Source organism: Haliotis cracherodii, unplaced genomic scaffold (genome assembly GCF_022045235.1).
Source record: "Haliotis cracherodii isolate W230 unplaced genomic scaffold, xgHalCrac1.p SCAF_13, whole genome shotgun sequence".
Classification (NCBI taxonomy): domain Eukaryota; kingdom Metazoa; phylum Mollusca; class Gastropoda; order Lepetellida; family Haliotidae; genus Haliotis; species Haliotis cracherodii.
This window is the reverse complement of record NW_027266268.1, coordinates 26,205,982-26,226,298: the sequence shown is the minus strand read 5'-3', so window position 1 is coordinate 26,226,298 and position 20,317 is coordinate 26,205,982. Positions and strand designations below refer to the sequence as shown.

The window sequence follows — 20,317 nt, the reverse complement described above, 5'->3', positions numbered from 1 at the left end:
GTCTAGATTTTCCACAGGTTCAAGAACTACTGTGGGTTTCCTTTTCAATTTAAATGTAGTTTCTATCAAACTGATATATTTTCACAGGGTTAAAAATTGGCACTAGTCCTGTAGTTCTTGCCAAACTGCCCAATAGTTAAGGTATCATAAGGACTAGTAGAAATATGCCATTTTTATGTGTTTTGCTATTTGTTATCATTATAAGGACTAGTGGACTAAAAATGTTAGTGTCTACCACTGTTTTCAGAGACTAAGCTTTAGTCTAACAAGGACCCCGAAGACCTCACAAACTGTTGTGAGAGGCTCTTACGATAGATTATCATCAGTATTCTAAAAGTCAGGGTGCCCTTTTCCATGTTGTCAAAACCCAAATGTTCAAGATTCCTGAATAAGGGATACCCAGATAAATGCACTATAACAGAAACCTTCAAGGACCCCAGAGACCACCTTAATTTTCTGTCGTAAAAACATCTGAGCATCTAGATCAGGTGTAACATTTGATTTCAGAAGGATTATTAGGGACAGTGTGGCAGTTCGTTGTGATTATAACATTGATAATTTATATCACAACAGACAGAGTAACATCTTCCTTGTATTGCAGGGTTAGACCTTATGACAAATTGTAAGGACTAGCAGCTATGCCCCCAAAACTAATTACATTAAACTAAGGATGTTGGATTTTTACCCAAGCATTAGGTGGCTTTTTCTTACAAAGATGTGTTAAGTATATACGATTCTGCATGCATCTCAATCAAGCTACTCTGGAATTATTTTTCCTAAAGCAAGTCCAGTTGTAATTCAGTTCATGTAAGTTTGGCACCAGCTTTGAACGTGGTTTATCTGGATGCCTGCCATTGTCATGAAAAAAACAACAACAGTTAATTCAATCAGGAATTTGTAATCAAAGCAGCAAAGACATCTTTGTTGTTATTGCTTTAGAATATTCCAAATCATGCACAGCCAGGTATGAAAAATTGATCTCTTATTAAATGTGACTGTTTTAATGTTCAGATTTATTGTAACATTCCAAGTTTTGTAAAGCCAGGTATGAAAAAGTTATCTCTTATTAATGCGACTGTTTTAATGTTCAGGTTTATATTGTCTATTTCTGTTTTGGGTAATCCATTGTGAAATGTGGATTATTTTTATCAGTTCCTAATCTTCACACAGAATAAATGATGATGTTCCAGCTTCTATCCAGACAGATGTGTGCAGCTCAAATGAAAGAATTGACACAGTCCAAGCATCCATCTTCAAATAGCCAAAGACGTACTGTCTGTAGCACCAAGACATAAAGACACATATCCCTTGTCCATTAGTTGCATCTCTTAACACATGCTAAAATGAAGCCCTCCTGTCAAAAATGACAGATCATCAGTTTACAAATATACAAATTAAACACGAAAGGAGATTTGCAAATGTGAGCGAAGACGAATACAAGCTACGGTAATCTTGCTACAGAGGAAGGGAATCCTTTAAGCTTGAAGTCCCTGAAGAAGAGCCCTCTTATCAACACACGTCTCTGCAGAAAGCCTGGTGCGCACAGGTGTTTTTGTTAGGACGCCATGAACTCTCTCATCCAAACAATACTAGTCTGTTGTCACTGGCTTGCTGGTCTGCCAGTAGACTTAACTTTTCCTCAGATCTTTTCTTGAAATTGTGTGTGAAAATGCTTCATATCATACAGACATGTCACAAATATCAGATTTTTTTGCTGAACTGACAATTTTGGAAAGAGAGTTTACATTCATTATCATGGCTATTTAGTCTAATATATTTGTGTTTTTAGAATAATTTCCCCGAATATAAAACCTCTATTACATCATCGCCATAAGTGCTCTTATTGAAGTTTTTCAACAGAAGCCCTCATCATTGTTAACTATCTATAAATAGTTGTGCAATTAATAGTATCTTGCTGCCCATGACTCCTGTGCAACCATCTGCTGACTAGATGCAGATAATTAAGTAGGTTTTTAAAATTAAAAGACATAATAATGTGTTTATGTTGATAGGTCACACTTTTAGAGTAACATTTGATTGGCGGGGTGCAGGTTTTACTGAGCTGATAAGGAATAATCATGCCCTTTAGTACTGCATGGATAAGTGCATGGAAGAAGACATGGAAGCAATCTGTGCAATAACTTATGAGCTAGTGGCCCGAACTAGCATAAAGCACCATATTCAGATTTAGTGTTACTTTATGAACTATTACTAGTTGAGCTTACTAGACCTAATAGGTTAATGTCGCACATTGTGGATCATATTTCTCGTTGTGACCGCCTCCATGGTCTAGTGGTATTAAGGGGATAAAACAAGGTGCTGGTTGTAAGCTATTGCTCCCTTGGGGATTCCGGGTTAGAATAGAACCTGTGCTGGCTGAAAGCTATTACCCCCTTGGGGATTCCGGGTTGGAATAGAACCTGTGCTGGTTGTAAGCTGTTGCTCCCTTGGGGATTCCGGGTTAGAATAGAACCTGTGCTGGCTGAAAGCTATTACCCCCTTGGGGATTCCGGGTTGGAATAGAACCTGTGCTGGCTGAAAGCTGTTGCTCCCTTGGGGATTCCGGGTTAGAATAGAACCTGTGCTGGCTGAAAGCTATTACCCCCTTGGGGATTCCGGGTTGGAATAGAACCTGTGCTGGTTGTAAGCTGTTGCTCCCTTGGGGATTCCGGGTTAGAATAGAACCTGTGCTGGCTGAAAGCTATTACCCCCTTGGGGATTCCGGGTTGGAATAGAACCTGTGCTGGTTGTAAGCTGTTGCTCCCTTGGGGATTCCGGGTTAGAATAGAACCTGTGCTGGCTGAAAGCTATTACCCCCTTGGGGATTCCGGGTTAGACTAGGATCTGTTCTAGTCGTATTTGGTAATTATTTACAGGCCACCATCAAATAGCTGGTATATTTCCGGGTGGGCATTCAACACAGAGACATGATCATGGTGGCATATGAATACACATTGTCAAAGTATACTTGTTCCCCACTGATGAAGTGTAGTTGTGTTTAAATAAATACACACTGTCATAGTCAGAGTCCCACTGCTATGGCATTGCCGTGGAAAATAAATACAATTGCTTTTTTATAAACAGACGAACAGCATCTCTTCATCCTCCCAATCGCAGTGTGCTGACGATGGACCACTTCTACACATTGGTCCAATATTTGAACAGCGGTTGGCCATCATGAGGTTTACCTTTCCCCACTCTGGTGCCATATGTCAACTTTTCCATTTGACATAACTTTGAAAAAGCCATTGCCGCCCTTCCTGTCGTACTTTTCTAATTTTTATTCTAAACAACACTGAGATTTGAGTGAAAATGTTGTGTGTGTGTAATCTTGGACCGATGTCGGCTCAACCCAGCTTTGGGGGACCGGAGCAGCTGGTTTGGATGTACATCGCTGCAGGGTAGCCGAGCTTCTAAACCCGCTCAAGAACCATCTACCATATGCAAGATTTGTAATTAAAATCAGTTGTGTATCTTTGCTGTTTGGACCCACCCAATACAGCCAAAACACCTTTGTTCAACATGGAGAATGTGTCCTGGAGTTACGATGTTTTACACAACAAACATGACTGTCCTTGGACAAAGATATTTGGGTTGAAGCATCAAGTGTGACCACAGGCTCCTTGCATGACTGACCTGGTGATGGGTTGGTTAGCTTGTGCCTGGGGTCATAAGTCATGATTCACATCATTGCCTAGCCTTGCTCCATGGCTGTGCTGAATGACAAGTCCATGGGTGTATAGTTATTATATCCTTATAGGCAAGTCTTGATGAGCGGATAGTACATCAATGAGCAAGTCTCTTATAGGGACAACTTGTTCTTATTATTTATATAATCTAGAAATTATGATTTCTGAAAGTTATTTCCTCCAAGACTTGCGCAAGTCTAATTACTGCTGTCACAGCACAAATATAGCCATCTCATCAACTCTGGACATATTTTCTCAAGTTGTTTTCATGCTTATTATTCACACATTTTTTCTGAAGAGTTCTGGCTGAAAATATGTTTGATAGATAGTTCTGAATAGAAGAAGAAAGAAGAACATTTTCTGAACTAAGTGCCCACTCAGAACAATGCAAACATTACAGTACTAATTTGGCACATATAATAACATGATATACAATTTGAAACAGGTTTAAACTCAACTCAACTCACCTCACCTCACCTCACCTCACCTCACCTCACCTCACCTCACCTCACCTCACCCTATGTTCAATACATGGTAACTTCAGGTCTTTCTCCCAGAATTACCAACCCACCATGGTAGGCTGACATATTGTCAAGTGAGATCGGACAACACACTGTCCGTTATTGTATGACTCTATTGTAATACTTGACCAATACTTCACAGCCTTGTGAATCAACACTACCTGATGGACAGATCAGAAGCATGTTAGCACTGTGGATTATTTTTATATTCCCAGAACGATACAGCTTTTGTTTTAGCATAATCAACATTGTTAAAGGAGGCCAAGACAAATATGGGTGACCAAGTCAAACACCTTGCCATACATCTAGTATGGCCACTGGGGGTCCGAGTGAAAGTGGTCGTAATGGCGGAGCATCCTGACTATGTGTGGCCTTCAGCCAATACAATATGGCTGGTTGCACCATGCTGAAGCCGATGGGCTCTGGAAATTTGGTACACCTCGCAGGAACACACTCCATTGTCTGGCCACTATTGGAATGTAGTCCACACCTGCAATTGTATTCAGCCAGATGATATTCATTCTCTGTTGTCCTTGCTTCTTAGCCAGGCATCTCCAGAATGGAGTGGAAGTATTTGGTGGCCATTGGCTGAACAATCGAAAAGGAAAAGAAATTGTAGATTAATAGAATTAATTTGTAATTTTGTACCGATTTAGAAATGCCTGAGGAGTTTGCATGTTCAGAAGAGGGGAATTTGAGAGTCACTTGATGCCATCATATTGATTTTGTTGCAAAGTCATTCTTTGAAATAATTAATTGAAAATTTTGGTCCTTGTACCTTATTTCTGAAGGCTATTTCATATTGATGCATTTCGATAGTCGTCTGATTTGTGTGATTCCAACAGTCATCAATGCTGTTGGAGCCAGAAGAAATACAATTAGAATGTTCCAGAGGTACATATTTTTTGTTGATAAGAATACAGAGTTACCCCGGATTACAATGGGTTTCATTGGATTACCTCAGGAAAGATTCGCTACAAGAGGTGGGATAGCCAACCCTAACTCACAACTAACCCTAATGGTTATCAATGGTATTAACCAGAACACGATAAAGGGGTGTTAACCGAAAGGCTTGTAAGGGATGTTAACCAGAAAATTATAAAGGATGTCAGGGATTTACCTGGGTCCATCTATTTTCGCTTCTAAAGAACTCAGTAATAGATTTTGGGGGTCCATGGCATAAATATTTGGGTCCCAGGCTGGCAACCTGTGGCATGCTTCACTCGATCTCCAAGATTTTCTGGATGTCAAGCCATTGCGCATGATCAGAAACTTTTAGCCTGTTATAGATAGGGATTCTAATGTTAGACTGAAGAAGTTTCCCTGTGACACCTTGAACTTTTCAGTGTATTTCTTACGAGAAAAGAAATATCACTAATATGTGACATGCAGTCTGCAATGTTGATAAGTTTATTGACACAGTCAATTTTTCTTCCGTCCAACAGGACTCACAGTGAGTATTATTTGCGCCCATTCACAATTTGTATGCATGTAGGATGCTACACCTTGCATCCAGTAAAACCCTGGGGGGTTACCCATAAGGATTGTAAATGGGGGTTGACCCTAATGATTGTAAAAGGGTTCTTGATTGGACAGGGAATCTAAGCGCTAAGGATAGTTGGGTTGAGATTAAGATGATATTTCCGATATTGATTGAGATTGCTTGTGGCTTAGGTAGATGGCAGACTCCATAAGACACTGTAACCTACTTTGGGACACTCATAGTGCCTGTGCCAACGATAAGCCCAACAGTTAGCTATCATCGTGGTTTCAGTGAAACCCTTGAAGATCCGGGGTAGAACAGATCTTCAGCAACCAATGCTTGTCGTAAAAGGTGACTATGCTTGTCATAAGAGGTGACTAACAGGATTGGGTGGTCAGGCTTGCTGACTTTGTTGATGCATGTCAAGGATCCCAATTGCGGGGAGCAATGCTCACTCACTCACTCCAGCTTGTTAAAATACAGGCCATTTATTGATAAGGGCAGTCTTTTGATTTTGGAAACCCTTCCGATGCAGGTGACAATTACTACACTCTGTGATCTCTGTGTGGACTGACACAGTACTCAATCAGGTACTACTCCTGGCTATTTGATAGGCTGTGGGAGAGCCCTGCAGGGGTAGGTGTGTTTGATGTAGGTGCAAGCCGTCATGGCGAGGTGACAGCGTGTACTCCCACTGATTGATTAATGGTGTCCTCGTCACTGCACACCATCTTGAAGCCTGGTCAATTCAACTATTAGCTGACCAACTCACTCATTTTCCGATCTCATTCTTGAACAATAATGACTTTGTATAGCCATTTATAGCACTAATCATTGGTTAAGTATATTTTTACTATTGAACCATGCCATTTCAGGAGTGGCCAAGTGCATATTCCTTTCTGACTACTGGACTAGATTCATAGTGAAATTTTATTTTGTAATTGATATAATTTGTAACTTGTGAGCCCTGGGTTACAATGGGTCACGTTGAAGGCGATAACGGCATCGGGTGGTCAAGCTGGAATATAGCTGGAATATTGATGAGTACGTTGTTAACAACACTTCACTTTGTGAAAGGGAGCCCTGCTTTTGTTCAATGTTTAACCGAGTTGAGCACTGTCTCATCCTGTGTGTCTGACTCCTAGTTAAGCACACATCACATATTGACTCATTTCAGAAATTACAGTCATTATTCCTTGTACATACCCTTATGATGCTTTCACAACTAATTCAACAACAAATGTATTCAAAATCAGATTGGAACAAACAATTATCGATCTCTATAGTCTAAGACTGAGCACACAATTTCACTATCCCCCAAAATATTCATGATCCCCCATTTTTTTTGGTTCAGTATATATACATGTATCCTGTATTGAGGCATGAGTGAGTGAGTTTGATTTTACGCAGCTTTTAGCAATATTCCAGCAATATCACAGCGGGGGACACAAGAAATGAGCTTCACACATTGTACCCATGTCGGGAATCGAACCCAAATGTCTGCAGCCTTGATGTTCCTCATTATTGCTGTGAGTGTAATGACTTCAACTGAGACCACATTGATATAATCATGTAATTGTTGTCATTGTTTGTTTCAGAAAACTAGTGAAGAGTTATCAACCACGGAAGAAAGAAGAAGATGATTATGTGTAAGTATGACACGTGTGGAATTGTACTTTGTTCATGCCAGGAGCCATGCTCTGATGGTGGGCTCACATACAATCATTGTACCCCTGTGTGACATGTATTACCTATCATAATCTGTGTAACAATCATCGTCTGTCAGCTGTCCGTTTTCCATTTCCAGAGCAGAACTCTTAAACTGTTGAATATTTCTTGCTATACTGATCAGTCTAGTGGTAAACGTCCTTCCTACACCAACTTGAACCGTCTGTTTGGTCAGATTATCAGCTCCATCACTGCCTGTCTCCATTTCAATGGTGCCCTGAATGTGGATTTTTAATTATTTATTATTTATTATATTATTATACTGAAAACGAGGGTAATAGCTTGTCATGAAGGAATATTTTTTTAGTTGTTTGAAATTATTTTAAAACCCATCCAGGACAGTTGGGCAGGTGACCTATCAGTGTTTCCTGCCCATCTTCAAAGTTACCTGCCCACACTCAGACATAATAAATAAGGAAAAATCACCCCAAACAAAACATGAGACAAATAGTGTCTGGATTCAGTTGAAATAATGCAAACAATTACTGGAGAATCTACAAGGAGTCATAATAAAACTGAATACGAAAGTAGTCATATATTTATGTGCCAGAAAGTCAGGCAGGTGGAGGAAAATTTCATGCAGCCTGGCAAAAAGGTTACCAGCCACGTGCAGGCAGTTATTTCGGACACTGGTTGTTAGGAAGATAGTGTGGAACACTCAGCTGCCATGTCAAGACGACCATGAAGAGTAAATACTACACTGAAACATACAATGGAACTCGTCATATCGAAAGGTTTCTGTCACCTTTATTCCTTTGAAGAATTCATTATGACTTTCCAGTTGAATGTCAATTCACAAGGGACAAAATCTAATGAAATCAGTATATGTCTTTTAGAGGTCTGGTGGGATGAAGTAAAGCCAATATTCTTGGAAGATTTATGGCCTAAAAGACTGCAGTTTTATCCATGGTTCCGTCTGTTCCAGTGTATTGATCGCAAGTTCAACAATTAGCCGAGTCAATCTCATGGCAGGAACAACACGATTTTAGACCTGATTGGGTTGCTTTATTAAAGAGTGGACATTTTATAGATGGTGCCAATAACCTCACAGATTTGAATATTCGTGCAGAAAAGTGTTGGTTTGTGGTTTGAGATATGGCTCTTGCATATGAGCGTTTCATATCGATAGAATGTAATCGTGACATGATACCCAATCGTATCAACACTATTTTCTGCTAGATATTGACACAATAATACTGTTTTATCTGTTACCTTGACTTTATGTGAAAACCATGTTAGATCACGTCATAGAGATGGGGAAGAGAGAGACCACTTGAGATGCCAGGCGATGTTGCATCTTCTGCCTGAAGCTGACACATTGGGATATAACTGAAATGCTTTTTTAAGGGGGTGGCAAGCTGTTCAAACTTCGTTGAAACTAAACCTTTTGGATAAGAGTTACTAACCAATTATATACCCCTTATAAGCTTAAAAAAAAAAAATGTAATATAGACAGTAAAATGTGGACTTCAATGTAAATTTTCGTTCTTAGTAGGGTTGTGGTTCGAGCAGGATGCATAATATGCCGACTTTGGTAGGTTTTTGAAGTTTAAATAGACAATCAAAAGCTATGGCATATTGATAGAGCATCAGCCTGGAAAGTGAAAGATCAGTGCTTTGATTCCCAGGCCATGTCATAACAAAAGACATTAGAAGCGGGTACTCTGTTATCAAGCCTGACACTTGGCTTTTCACTGCACCTTTTTGAAACTAACACGTTTCTTTAAGGCATATTTATTAGACTTGCCAGTTCAGCTGCCTGACTTGAGTTTATCTGAATTTATACACTGATCCCACACTACACAACTCACCATGTCATTATCACTCTTCACTCTACACAACCCCACTACAGACCCCCCACACTTGGGGATAGACACGACCTCTTGTCTGTTAGTCAGAGAGACGTGAAAGTCCATAGGGACTAACTAAGTTGTTTTCTACCATAATCTAGCAATTTTACATAACCACTATTCCGAAATCAGCTGTGGACTCGTTAGATTTGACCCATGGTGCCTACCCCTGACAACTACACAACTGCACACAGCACAACCCACACCCACAGCACACCCATCTCGGGTTAGAATAGGTTTTCAGCAACCCATGCTTGCTGTAAAAGGCGACTATGCTTGTCGTAAAAGGTGACTAACAGGATCAGGTGGTCAGCCTTGCTGACTTGATTGATGCATGTCATTGATCCCAATTGCATGGATCGATGCTCATGATATCAATCACTGGATTGTCTGGTCCAGACTCGATTATTTACAGACCGCTGTCATATACAGACTGTTGTCATACAACATTCCATGTCGGACCTACCTAACTCAACTCTGTTACCCCACATCACACCATCACACCATCACACCACCACACCAACACACCATCACACCACCACACCATCACACCACCACACCATCACACCACCACATCACCACAACACCACAACACCACACCACCACACCACCATCACCATGCTGTACGTGACAACCGACAGTGGCACCACTGAATCAGTATTTGTTATACTTGATGATAACACTGCCGACAACAATTTGCCAGCAGATGGGTTGCCACTTAGTCAGTATTGATGTTTACTTTATGGATTATTTAAATGCATTAATCAACTTTAACATTGGCCATTAACACCTGGTGTTGATATGGAAGCCTTGTTGACTGATGCAGATACAGGAATTGTTCTGATGTACAGCTCGGTGTATTGGGTACAGCGGGTGTCAGATGTATGGCAGTATGTGAGTCCAATAATACTTAAACAGTCAGAATACTATTATGTAACAAAATGTGCAGCTGCTATGACCGACAATATCGATAAACTTTACAACTTCTGGTCAACATGTCATATGCTTTTCATGTAATTGTTGGAATGACCTACATCCAATAAAAATGTAAAGGGAAAAAAAAAGGATAGAAAGAGGCCTGTCCCCAAGGTCACATGGTCATCTAGCCCATGTTGAAAGTACAATAAAATAAAGAAAGGGGCGTGTCATCTAGCCCATCTAGCCCAGTTGTCTAAGGCGCCGCAATTCGTTGCACGGAGTTGCATCCCTTGGGCATTCCAGAAAGCTATGATTGTGGGTTCGAATTCTGGTTTGCCTTAGTTATGTTTCTTGGTTTGTCAGCACCGAAGTGGTAAATGTCTAAGACCTGCATCACTTCGAGCTTTCCTCCCACATTAAGCTGACATGCCGTGATAAAACTGGAATGCTGTTAAAAGCAGCGTTACGCCCAATTCACTCACTCACTCGCTCACTCAAAGTACAATGATCTATAGAAAGGAGCGTGTCCCCAAGATCACATGGTTATGTGGCTGAGAATTTGACCTCATGGAGTGACAACAATTGGCTTACCTGTTACAATGTTGGTGTGTACTTTAAAAGTTGAAGATGGAAGAAAATGAGAAACAGTACTTGGTCATGAACATTCTTATTAAGTAACCCCTGTCGACCTACTTTTCTATCGGTCCCTAGCAACATGCAGTCAACAGTCATAAGGCCATTTCACTTTATTTTCTTGTTCACAGAACTGTTGTGATATACATCCTGGTGTGTTAGCAGCACTAGGTGTCAGATGTCAGTATTGCATGGCCCACTGCTGATCTCTGTAGGATAACCACAATCTCTCCATCACACAGGTGATCACAGAGCAAGCTTATTCTGTTCATTACCATATAGAATGGAGTCACAGGAATGGCAGCTCAGATAAGGAGGCACCCATGCAAAAAGTCATGTAAAGGGTTCGTGGCACTTAGATGACCAGTGGTCAGCTGTAATTGTGACCATAATGGTGAAAAGGGGGTGTGGCACTTGGATCACCAGTGGTCTCTTGTAATTGTGACCATAATGGTGAAAAGGGGGCGTGGCACACGACAAGCAAGTGGTCAGCTGTAATTGTGACCATAATGGTGAGAAGGGGTCGTGGCACTTAGATCACCAGTGGTCAGCTGTAATTGTGACCATAATGGTGAAAAGGGGGCGTGGCACACGACAAGCAAGTGGTCAGCCAAGAAAGGTGGTTGTGTTAGTGGTATGTGAAGGTTATAAATCAAATATGATTCATAATCAGTGTCATGTTAAAAACAGATAGATATCTATCCACAGTATTGTTGACATTGTAGGCACAATTGTTTTTGAAAATAAACAACATGGGTTGTAGTGAAAATGCAGCTAATATACAGAATAACCGTATTTATTGTACAATTGCTGAGGTAGATTTCCAAACAGATAAGGTATGCAGGTAAACTGCATCCTGCTGGTAATCAGAATAAACATTTTACACCTATTGTATAGTTCGGCTTTCCCATGTGAGTACAATGGTATAAAAAAGGGGGCGTTTCCCCGAGGTCACATGGTCATCTGGCCCATGTAAAGTACAGTGATATAAAGAAAGAGGCGACTCCCTGAGGTCCTGATTATCTGGCTGAGAATTTGACCTCATGGAGTGACCACAATCAGCTTACCTGTGACAGCCATGTGTGCTGCGGATTAGCACGTACCTTGCCTCATTATGTTACAATGTTGGTGTGTACTTTAAAAGTTGAAAATGGAGGACAATAAGAACAGTTGATGATGAATATTCTTATTAACCCCTGTTGACCTACTTATCTATTGGTCCCTTTCAACATGCAGTCAACATAAGGCCACACCACTTTATTTCCTTGTTTACAGACAAGCCTTCCCACAGTTTGTATCCTGCCTCTTACCATACTAGGGCTGGTGGGGTAGCCTGGTGGTTAGAGTGTTCACTTGTCATCCTGAAAGGTGGGGTGAAATGGGGTTTAACGTAGAGTCCAAGATGATTGCACTTATATCGCTGTGTGCGAGCGTGCACGTACACTTGTACTAGTCAGGACTAATGCAGATTTTATAGTGCTAGCCCACTGAGATACCATGCTGTAGTTTTAACATGAATACTCCACTCAGACGCAGTATACTGACTCCAAGCCAACTAGTCCTTGTTTTAGCCCCTTAATGCCAAGCACCAGGCAGGGTAACAACAAGTACCATCTTTTAACTTCTTTTGGTATGACGCGGCTGGGATTGAACCCCAGTCTTTCTGCTTTCCGGGCGTAGTTTCTACCACAAGACCTCGGAGGTGGTCCATCTTGAAAGGCCAAGACTGGGACAAGCCACGTAACACCCATATCATGTCTAGCTGCAGTCAACCAGAAACTGCTGACACAGGTTTTTGTGTTGAAGATACCTCCTCCTCCTCCTTGCCAGGGCAGATAGTCACCTGAAGCTCTGTGCCTTCTACATTATTACCAACTCCAGGCTATGATAAGAAACAGCTGGTGAACCTGGCCTGGCATCCAGTACAGTCTCCACACCGGCGTAATCATAAAAAGCAATTTAATCCTGTTTATCTTGTGTAGTAGGCTGGTGATTAGGCAATGCTGGCTTCTTTCGTCCTCTTTGTTGATTGTTTTCATATGAAATAAAACACACGGGCTTTAGGTTTTGGTTTTGATAGATTGTGATGGTGTAATCAGACTAAGTGTGTGCGACACAAAGAAAATACATGATTGACAGAACATTACCATGATTACAGGAACATGCAATGCTTTGTAACAGTGGTGCAGTGGAGGTTTGAGCTTTGGCCTTCAGTACCCTGTGTTGTATGAACTGACTAATTTGGCATGCTTGCCATAAAAGGCGACTATGCTTGTCATAAGAGGTGACTAACGGTATCAGACTCACTGACTTGGTTCATGCATGTCATCGTATTCCAATGGCGTAGATTGATGCTCATGATGTCAATCACTGGATTGTCTGGTCCAGACTCTTATTTACAGACCGCCGTCATGTAGCTGGAATATTGCTGAGTGAGGTGTTAAACAACAAACAAAAAGGACTATTTTGGAGATTGGGTGATCACAATGGCTGCTACATATGAATATGGGCTGGAGACTTCACTGGGCTGAAGAGGTGTAATCCAGTAAAACATACATTGTGAGTGATCTCAGAGAAACAGGTTTAAGAACTAATTCCATGCCCTCCTTTTCATGAGAGCTGACCTTGCTGAGTGTCAGTATGCCCAGTGGCATGGATTGGTGCTCATGCTATCAACCTCTGGTTTGTCTAACCTTCAGTTTATTACAGACTGGTAGAGGTGTAGTATTGCTATCTGTACCATGCAACAACTTTCACTTACTGACTCCTGCTCCTGCTTAGCAATAAATGTGTTAAGTATGTGAGGACAATTAAACACTGGCTGATTGTTCATACCAAAGTTCGTAATAATACAGACATTGTCAAGCACTTGTCTATTACCCTATGACTTGACCCTATGCAGCGGTAGAAACTAACAGTTTTCGTCCACTAGTCCTTATAATGATTACATCTAGCAAAACCCTTAAAAAGGGCAAGTTTGTACTAGTCCTTATGATACCTTAACTATTGGGCAGTTAGTCAAGGCCAATTTCTCACACTGCTATGACAGTGACTAAGTAACATTCCATCTTGCATCTAATCATCAATAGGATCTTTATTCTTCCTGGAATGGCTTTGACCCAAAGGAATGACACAGACAGTCCCTCTATACTGACATCTCACCTGTGAGGGTGTAACCAGTATCTATAGCTGCCCCAGTGTGTTTATCTCATCCTACCTGGCTTCATCTATGGCAACTCTGCATGATCCTACCCACCTACCTGTGTAAAGTTGTGTTTCCTGGCAACTGTCCGGAGGTGTGGGTGGGGCTGTGTATTACCCCCTCCCTCCCTCCCTCCCAGGTGGATGACATCCCCTTTATATACCTGACAGTCAGGTAGGGACTCCAGCTCTTTCCATCCTGTAGTCTTTTATCTCAACAGCTCTTGTCGGGTCTGAAGAAAATCCGTTTAGCCATTTGATGCTGGTTTGGGGGAAAACAGGTCTTATTTTACATGGAAGGAATACTGCAGCCATGTGATGCTGGTTTTGGGGAAAACTTTACAGTGAAGACCAAAATGGTCCTACTTTACAACAAACATTACATAAGTAAACAGCTGGTGGCTATTGTAACTAATCCGTGGGTTTGTGTTTCAGGTTTACGTGGTCGCGGGCGTTTGTGGACATGGTGAAGGAGCTGCGTGACATCGCGGGCCAGCATGAGATGGTGGCTGAGAACCTGCAGGGCACCGTCTTTAAAGACCTGCAGGCTCTCATCGGGGAGCTCAGACAGGAGAGGAAAAGGGTGATTGCTTGTTTCAGACTCAGTCTTAATAGGGGCATGGGGTAGCCAAGTGGTTAGCATTGGCTCGTCATGTCGCAAGCACAGGTTTGATTCCCTAGATGGGTGTGATGTGGGTTTCTGGTTTCCACCACCATGATATCGCTGGAATATTGCTTAGAGTGGTGTAAAACCAGTCTTAATCATAACAGTCTTAATCATAACACACCAAATTTTGTATTTTAAAGTGAAGCTGGATGCAATGCAAATTAAGAAGTTAGAATGTCTGGTTGATCATTGGTTAATTTACCCCAAAAATCCTTTTTAAGTTGTTTTATTGACAGATGCACACATTAAAAGATGTTTAAAAATGGACTATTGTTTTCATGCTTTTACAAAACTCATAGAAACCCTTTTGTTTATAATTGATACATATAAAGAGGTGTCATATAGACATTAGTTATAGATTTCCAAATGGTGGAGAGATCCATCCCTTACAGGCCTACTTCCCAACCTACAGGGATCAACCAAACTATAGGATATGTACACACTTAATATAGAAATGGCCACACATTTACAAACAGGACACAATCCCCATAAAGCGTGTGTGATAATGATTAAAATCTGCCACGTTTTCATGTCTTAGCTCCTGTGGGGTGTTCATGGATGTGTGTTTATCATTTCAGCATTTACATGAAGGAACAAGGATTCAAGATTCACTTAAACAGTCATACCAACAGTTAGATAAGGTGAGATGCATGGCCGTGACTTCTCTGTTGGGAGTTACCAACAGGTTGGGACACCTGAGCAAGGGGAGACAATTGGGAGTACTGTTAGATACCAACTTGTAGAATAAGTACAAGGCTATGCAAGCTCTATTTTCTTAGGTGTTTGTCTCAATTACATATGCCATGTGGTTGCCTGCTTCCGTGTTCTTGAACAAAGAGAGGTAACTCTCAAAACTGTGTGTCAGCTATCACAGTTCAGCGGTAGACACTACACTACTTGAAGTGATGTTTGTGCAGAGGAGACCCGTGAAGAGCCGGGGTAGAATAGGTCTTCAGCAACCCATGCATGCCGTAAGAGGCGACTATGATTATCGGAAGGGGCGACGTAAGGGATCGGGTGGTCAAGCTCTCTGACTTGGTTGATGCATGTCATTGTATCCCAATTGCATGGATTGATATTCATGATTTCAATCACTGGATTGTCTGGTCATTTAGCTGGAATATTGCTGTGTGTGGCGTTAAACAACAAACAAACAAACAAAAATTGTGCAGAGGAATTTGTTTTAAACAACTGATCAGAGTAATTACATTGCATGCAAATATGACATCCGGCATTTCTTGAAAGTAATTAATGCTTTCAAATTGTAGTAAAAATAAATATGACATGGTCATTTTTGTATTGATTGTATATTCTCAAGTGAAGGAATGTAGATTGATGCAATATCTCTGAGTTAAAGGTATGTTGTGTACTGTTTCTGAGGTATAAGAATAACTTTACATGGTGTTGACATTATTTCTTCACCTTTCAGTCAAAACGACAGTACGAAAGGGCTTTCAAAGACAGTGAAAAGGCTCTAGACAATTACAGGAAGGCTGATGCAGACATCAATCTGTCCCGAGCTGAAGTGGAAAAGGTAATTATCACACTGTGTGTCAGTCTTGTGTGAGAAGAGCTGGAGCTAGTGTAGTGGGGGAACCATTTTCCTGTCACAGGGAGGCTCCAGGTTTGTTCCTCAAGTGATACAATGAGTAAAGCACTTTTAGTCCTGGAACGTAGGTAAAAGTGTTATGTTTATACTGTTATCAGCTGAAAGTTGTGAAAATTTTCCATGTTTTATTTCTTAACTTTGCAGCATCGAATTGTGATGAATACGAAGGCTTCTCAATGTGAGGACTGCAAAAACGAGTACGCTGCCCAGCTCCAGCAGACCAATGCTCATCAGAGAGAGTATTATTCCACCGGCATGCCACAAGTATTTCAGGTAGTACATCCATCTTCATCATTCACAACGTACCGTGAACTACAGTCATAACCAACTCAAAGGGACCACTTATTTGAGATTGTTATAACCGTAGTTCGTTATAAGCATATATGCAGCATACACAGCTTATGGACAGGACAAAAAAACTAACTGTTCGTTATATCCGTCAGTTGGTTATAAACGTCTTGGTTATAAATGTAGTTTACTGTATGCAATTTGTTTGAGCAAGGACCTTTTGTAGCTCACCTGGCAGCCTGTTCACAGTCCTGTTACTAAGATTGTCATAAATGTCTCATAGTGAAAAAGATCTTATCTAAGCCCATTCTTGAAGCTGTCTTAGTGCTACGTTTCTTGAAGCTGTCTTAGTGCTAAGTTTCTTGAAGCTGTCTTAGTGCTACGTTTCTTGAAGCTGTCTTAGTGCTATGTTATCGTAAGTTTAGTACCAAAATTATGACAGGGTCAGACCCATCTTAGGAACTTACGACAGGTGAGATTGGGACAACAGACAGCATGTTTGAAGAAAATGATCTGACAGTATGGGTCTACGTTATCATTTCTGAATACAAAACCAAGTGCACTTTCAAAACGTGAACAGGTCTTAGAAGAGACGCCTCAAACATTGCATTTGCCAATTATATGACTTATGCCTAACAGCAAGTTCATGATACCATAATAATTATACCATACAAGATGTTATGCAAAATACCTTTAGTTAATTTCAGTTAAAACACTAGCAGCATGTTTCTGTGCTTTCGCAATGACCATGACCTTTTCTTGTCAAGGGAAGTTTATATATATGGAGTGTGGGAGAGGTCTCGGGGTAGTGCACTTTTTCAGATCCAATAAGCGTTGTGGAGACTAGAACGTGCTTCGCCGGCTCACAGACTTGACTAATTGGTGCGTTGTTTGGCTGACGCTCTACCACTGGTCCACGAGCGCTATCACATGTAATCAGTGCTCGATTAACGGGTCATTAGCACCCCCTTAACACACATGCGCAATTAAGTAAACAATGACTTGTGCATTAATCTTTTCTTGAAACTACACCCGCTATTGTTTATGTCAACATGACCGACCAATCAGATTAACTCTTGAAAAGGTAAGAATTTATGGCCTACCCTTGCCCTAAGCAAGCTAACCCTAAGGACCGAAAAGATATGTTGGATCGTAAAAATGTGTTAGTTCCCTAAAACCGAAAAGGGGTGTTGGATCGTAAAGACGTGTAAGTTTCCCTAAGACCGAAAAGGGGTGTTGCATCGTAAAGAGGATGTTGGATCGTAAAGACATGTAAGTTTCCCTAAGACTGAAAAGAGGTGTTGGATCGTGAAGCGAGAGTCACTGGAGTAGTATTGCGAGACAGCGGTCGCACTATAGCGCAGTAATTGAGCGAGATGGTAGAGCTCAGCCTGCACCCGGTAAACTGCATTGTCCCTTTGACCATGAGTACAACGTATGAAATATAGTGAATTGAGTGATCTCCTTATCAACTATGTACAGCTGGATGACTCTCTGTTTGCAAAGTCTATGAAAGAATATTCCTTTACGAATGATGTTGAAAATGTTTAAGGGCCAGGGTCGAGGGGGTAACGAGTAGGACCCGGGTACCCACAGGACAACCCAGACTTGTGGTTAGTCACGTGATATATTGTTTAAAGACAAAAATTATCTAAAACTCTATGGTTACGCTACAAGTCACTAATGTTCGCATTTCTTTTTGACTATGCACCCATTCTTTCGGACTATTGTTGAATAAAGATATAACTTAAGTCAACTTTAGTGTATACATGACCAGATTGTTTGATACATGTATCTAAATACGTTTTGCCAATTGGACATTTTGTACCTGTCTCTTGAGACCCACAGTGGGTACCCGGGTACCCAACTCACTCACTCACTCACTCACTCACTCACTCACTCACTCACTCACTCACTCACTCATTTATCAAGGAAAGTATCAGCTTGTAAAACATGTTTGCGACTATATGTCATACACCATTTGAAAGGTCTAATCCTACTGTTTATAAATATGAAAGTTATGTCATGTTTATCACATTACTTTAAAAATACTTAATTAATAATTACTTAAATAAGCTATCAGCCCAAGAACAAATCTGTCAGACTTCAGCAACCGATGCTTGCCATAAAAAGCGACTATGCTTGTCGTAAGAGGCGACTAACAGGATCGGGTGGTCAGGCTCACTGCATGTCATCATATCCCAATTGTGGGGATCGATGCTCATGATATCAATCACTGGATTGTCTGGTCCAGACTCGATTATTTACAGACCGCCGTCATATAGCTGGAATATTGCTGAGTGCAGCGTTAAACAACAAACAGATCGAATCAAAAATCTTAATCAACTTTTTATATCATATTACCCTTTCATCTTTTTACAAGTACAAGCTTATTTGTGTGTGTTTCAGGGTTTACAAGATATGGACGAGAAGCGAATCAACCGCCTCCAGTCAGCTATAGGTCAGAGTGCAGAGGCTGACAGGAATGTCATCCCCATCATCAACACCTGCATCGACGGCATGCAGAAGGCTGCAGCAGCCATAAATGCAAAAGAAGTGAGACCTCAATACAACCATGCACAATTGTTTAATGTCTGAATGTAGTGTTGAATATTGCTAGTAGAGAAGAATATATTAATGCTTACCAGGAAGTAGATGACAGAGTTAGAGTCTTTGTTCGTTTGTTTGTTTGTTTGTTGTTTAACCCCGCACTCAGCAATACTCCAGCTGTATGGCGGCGGTCTGTAAATAATTGAGTCCAGACCAGACAATCCACTGATTGACGTCATGAGCATCGATCTACACAATTCATCAAGGAAGTCAGCGAGACTCACCACCTGATCCCATTAGTTGCCTTACGACAAACATAGTCGCCTATTCTGGCAGGCATGTGTTCCTGGAGACCTGTTCTGTCCAAGCTCTTCATGGGTACAGAGTAGCAGTAGACTGCTTCCCCCCCCCCCCCCGCCCCCCCCCCCACACACACACATACACACTCACACACACTTGTACGTCGCTATTTAAGTGCTATGCGGACCTCATCTTATGTTTTCAGGATTCAAAGATGGTTATCGAGAGGCACAAGTCAGGGTTTCAGGTCCCCAGTGACATTCCATTCGAAGATCTGAGCAACATGCAGGCCACCGAAAACTCGAACCACTCCACACCCAAATCAGCGCCTTCAGACATGAAAAATACCTATAAGACATCCACTGTTTCTGGCAAGAGTCGGAAACGAGGGGGAATATTTGGTTTATTTCAGTCATCAAAGGTAGGTCATGTTCAGATTGTTGGTCTCTCTACTAACATATTTGTCATTTTGAATTAGCATATTAACAGGAGTGTGCACTGTTCTTTTAGGAAGCACATGTACTACCAACCGAACATAAGGGAACGATGCACTTTGCTTTGTCTGTCATACAGACCTGAAAACAAATTGATCCCGTACAGCCCATGCTGGTCTGTAATATTTGGCAAGTCTAGATTACTGCAGTTTCTCAAAATGAAGTCCCTGGGCTCCTTTTTGTTGTATTTTATTAAGATGATACTTTATCTGTAAAATATTTTCATTTCAGAGACTAGATGTTAGTCCACATTTTATTGTAATCCTTTAGGTAAACTAGACTCAGAGATTCTTTTAAATGTAATGACTGTGACATCTCATCTCACATGTCCACTGATTTTGCTGGTGTTTTCCAAGCTTTATTTCATGTTGGCTCATCTAGACTTA

At 41.1% G+C, this 20,317-nt stretch overlaps 1 pseudogene; it reads left to right on the top strand.

Moving 5' to 3' along the window:
- The first annotated feature begins 3,339 nt into the window (after positions 1-3,339).
- The window catches only part of LOC139458555 (cdc42-interacting protein 4 homolog), a 28,583-nt pseudogene continuing 11,605 nt past the window's right edge, over positions 3,340-20,317 (top strand).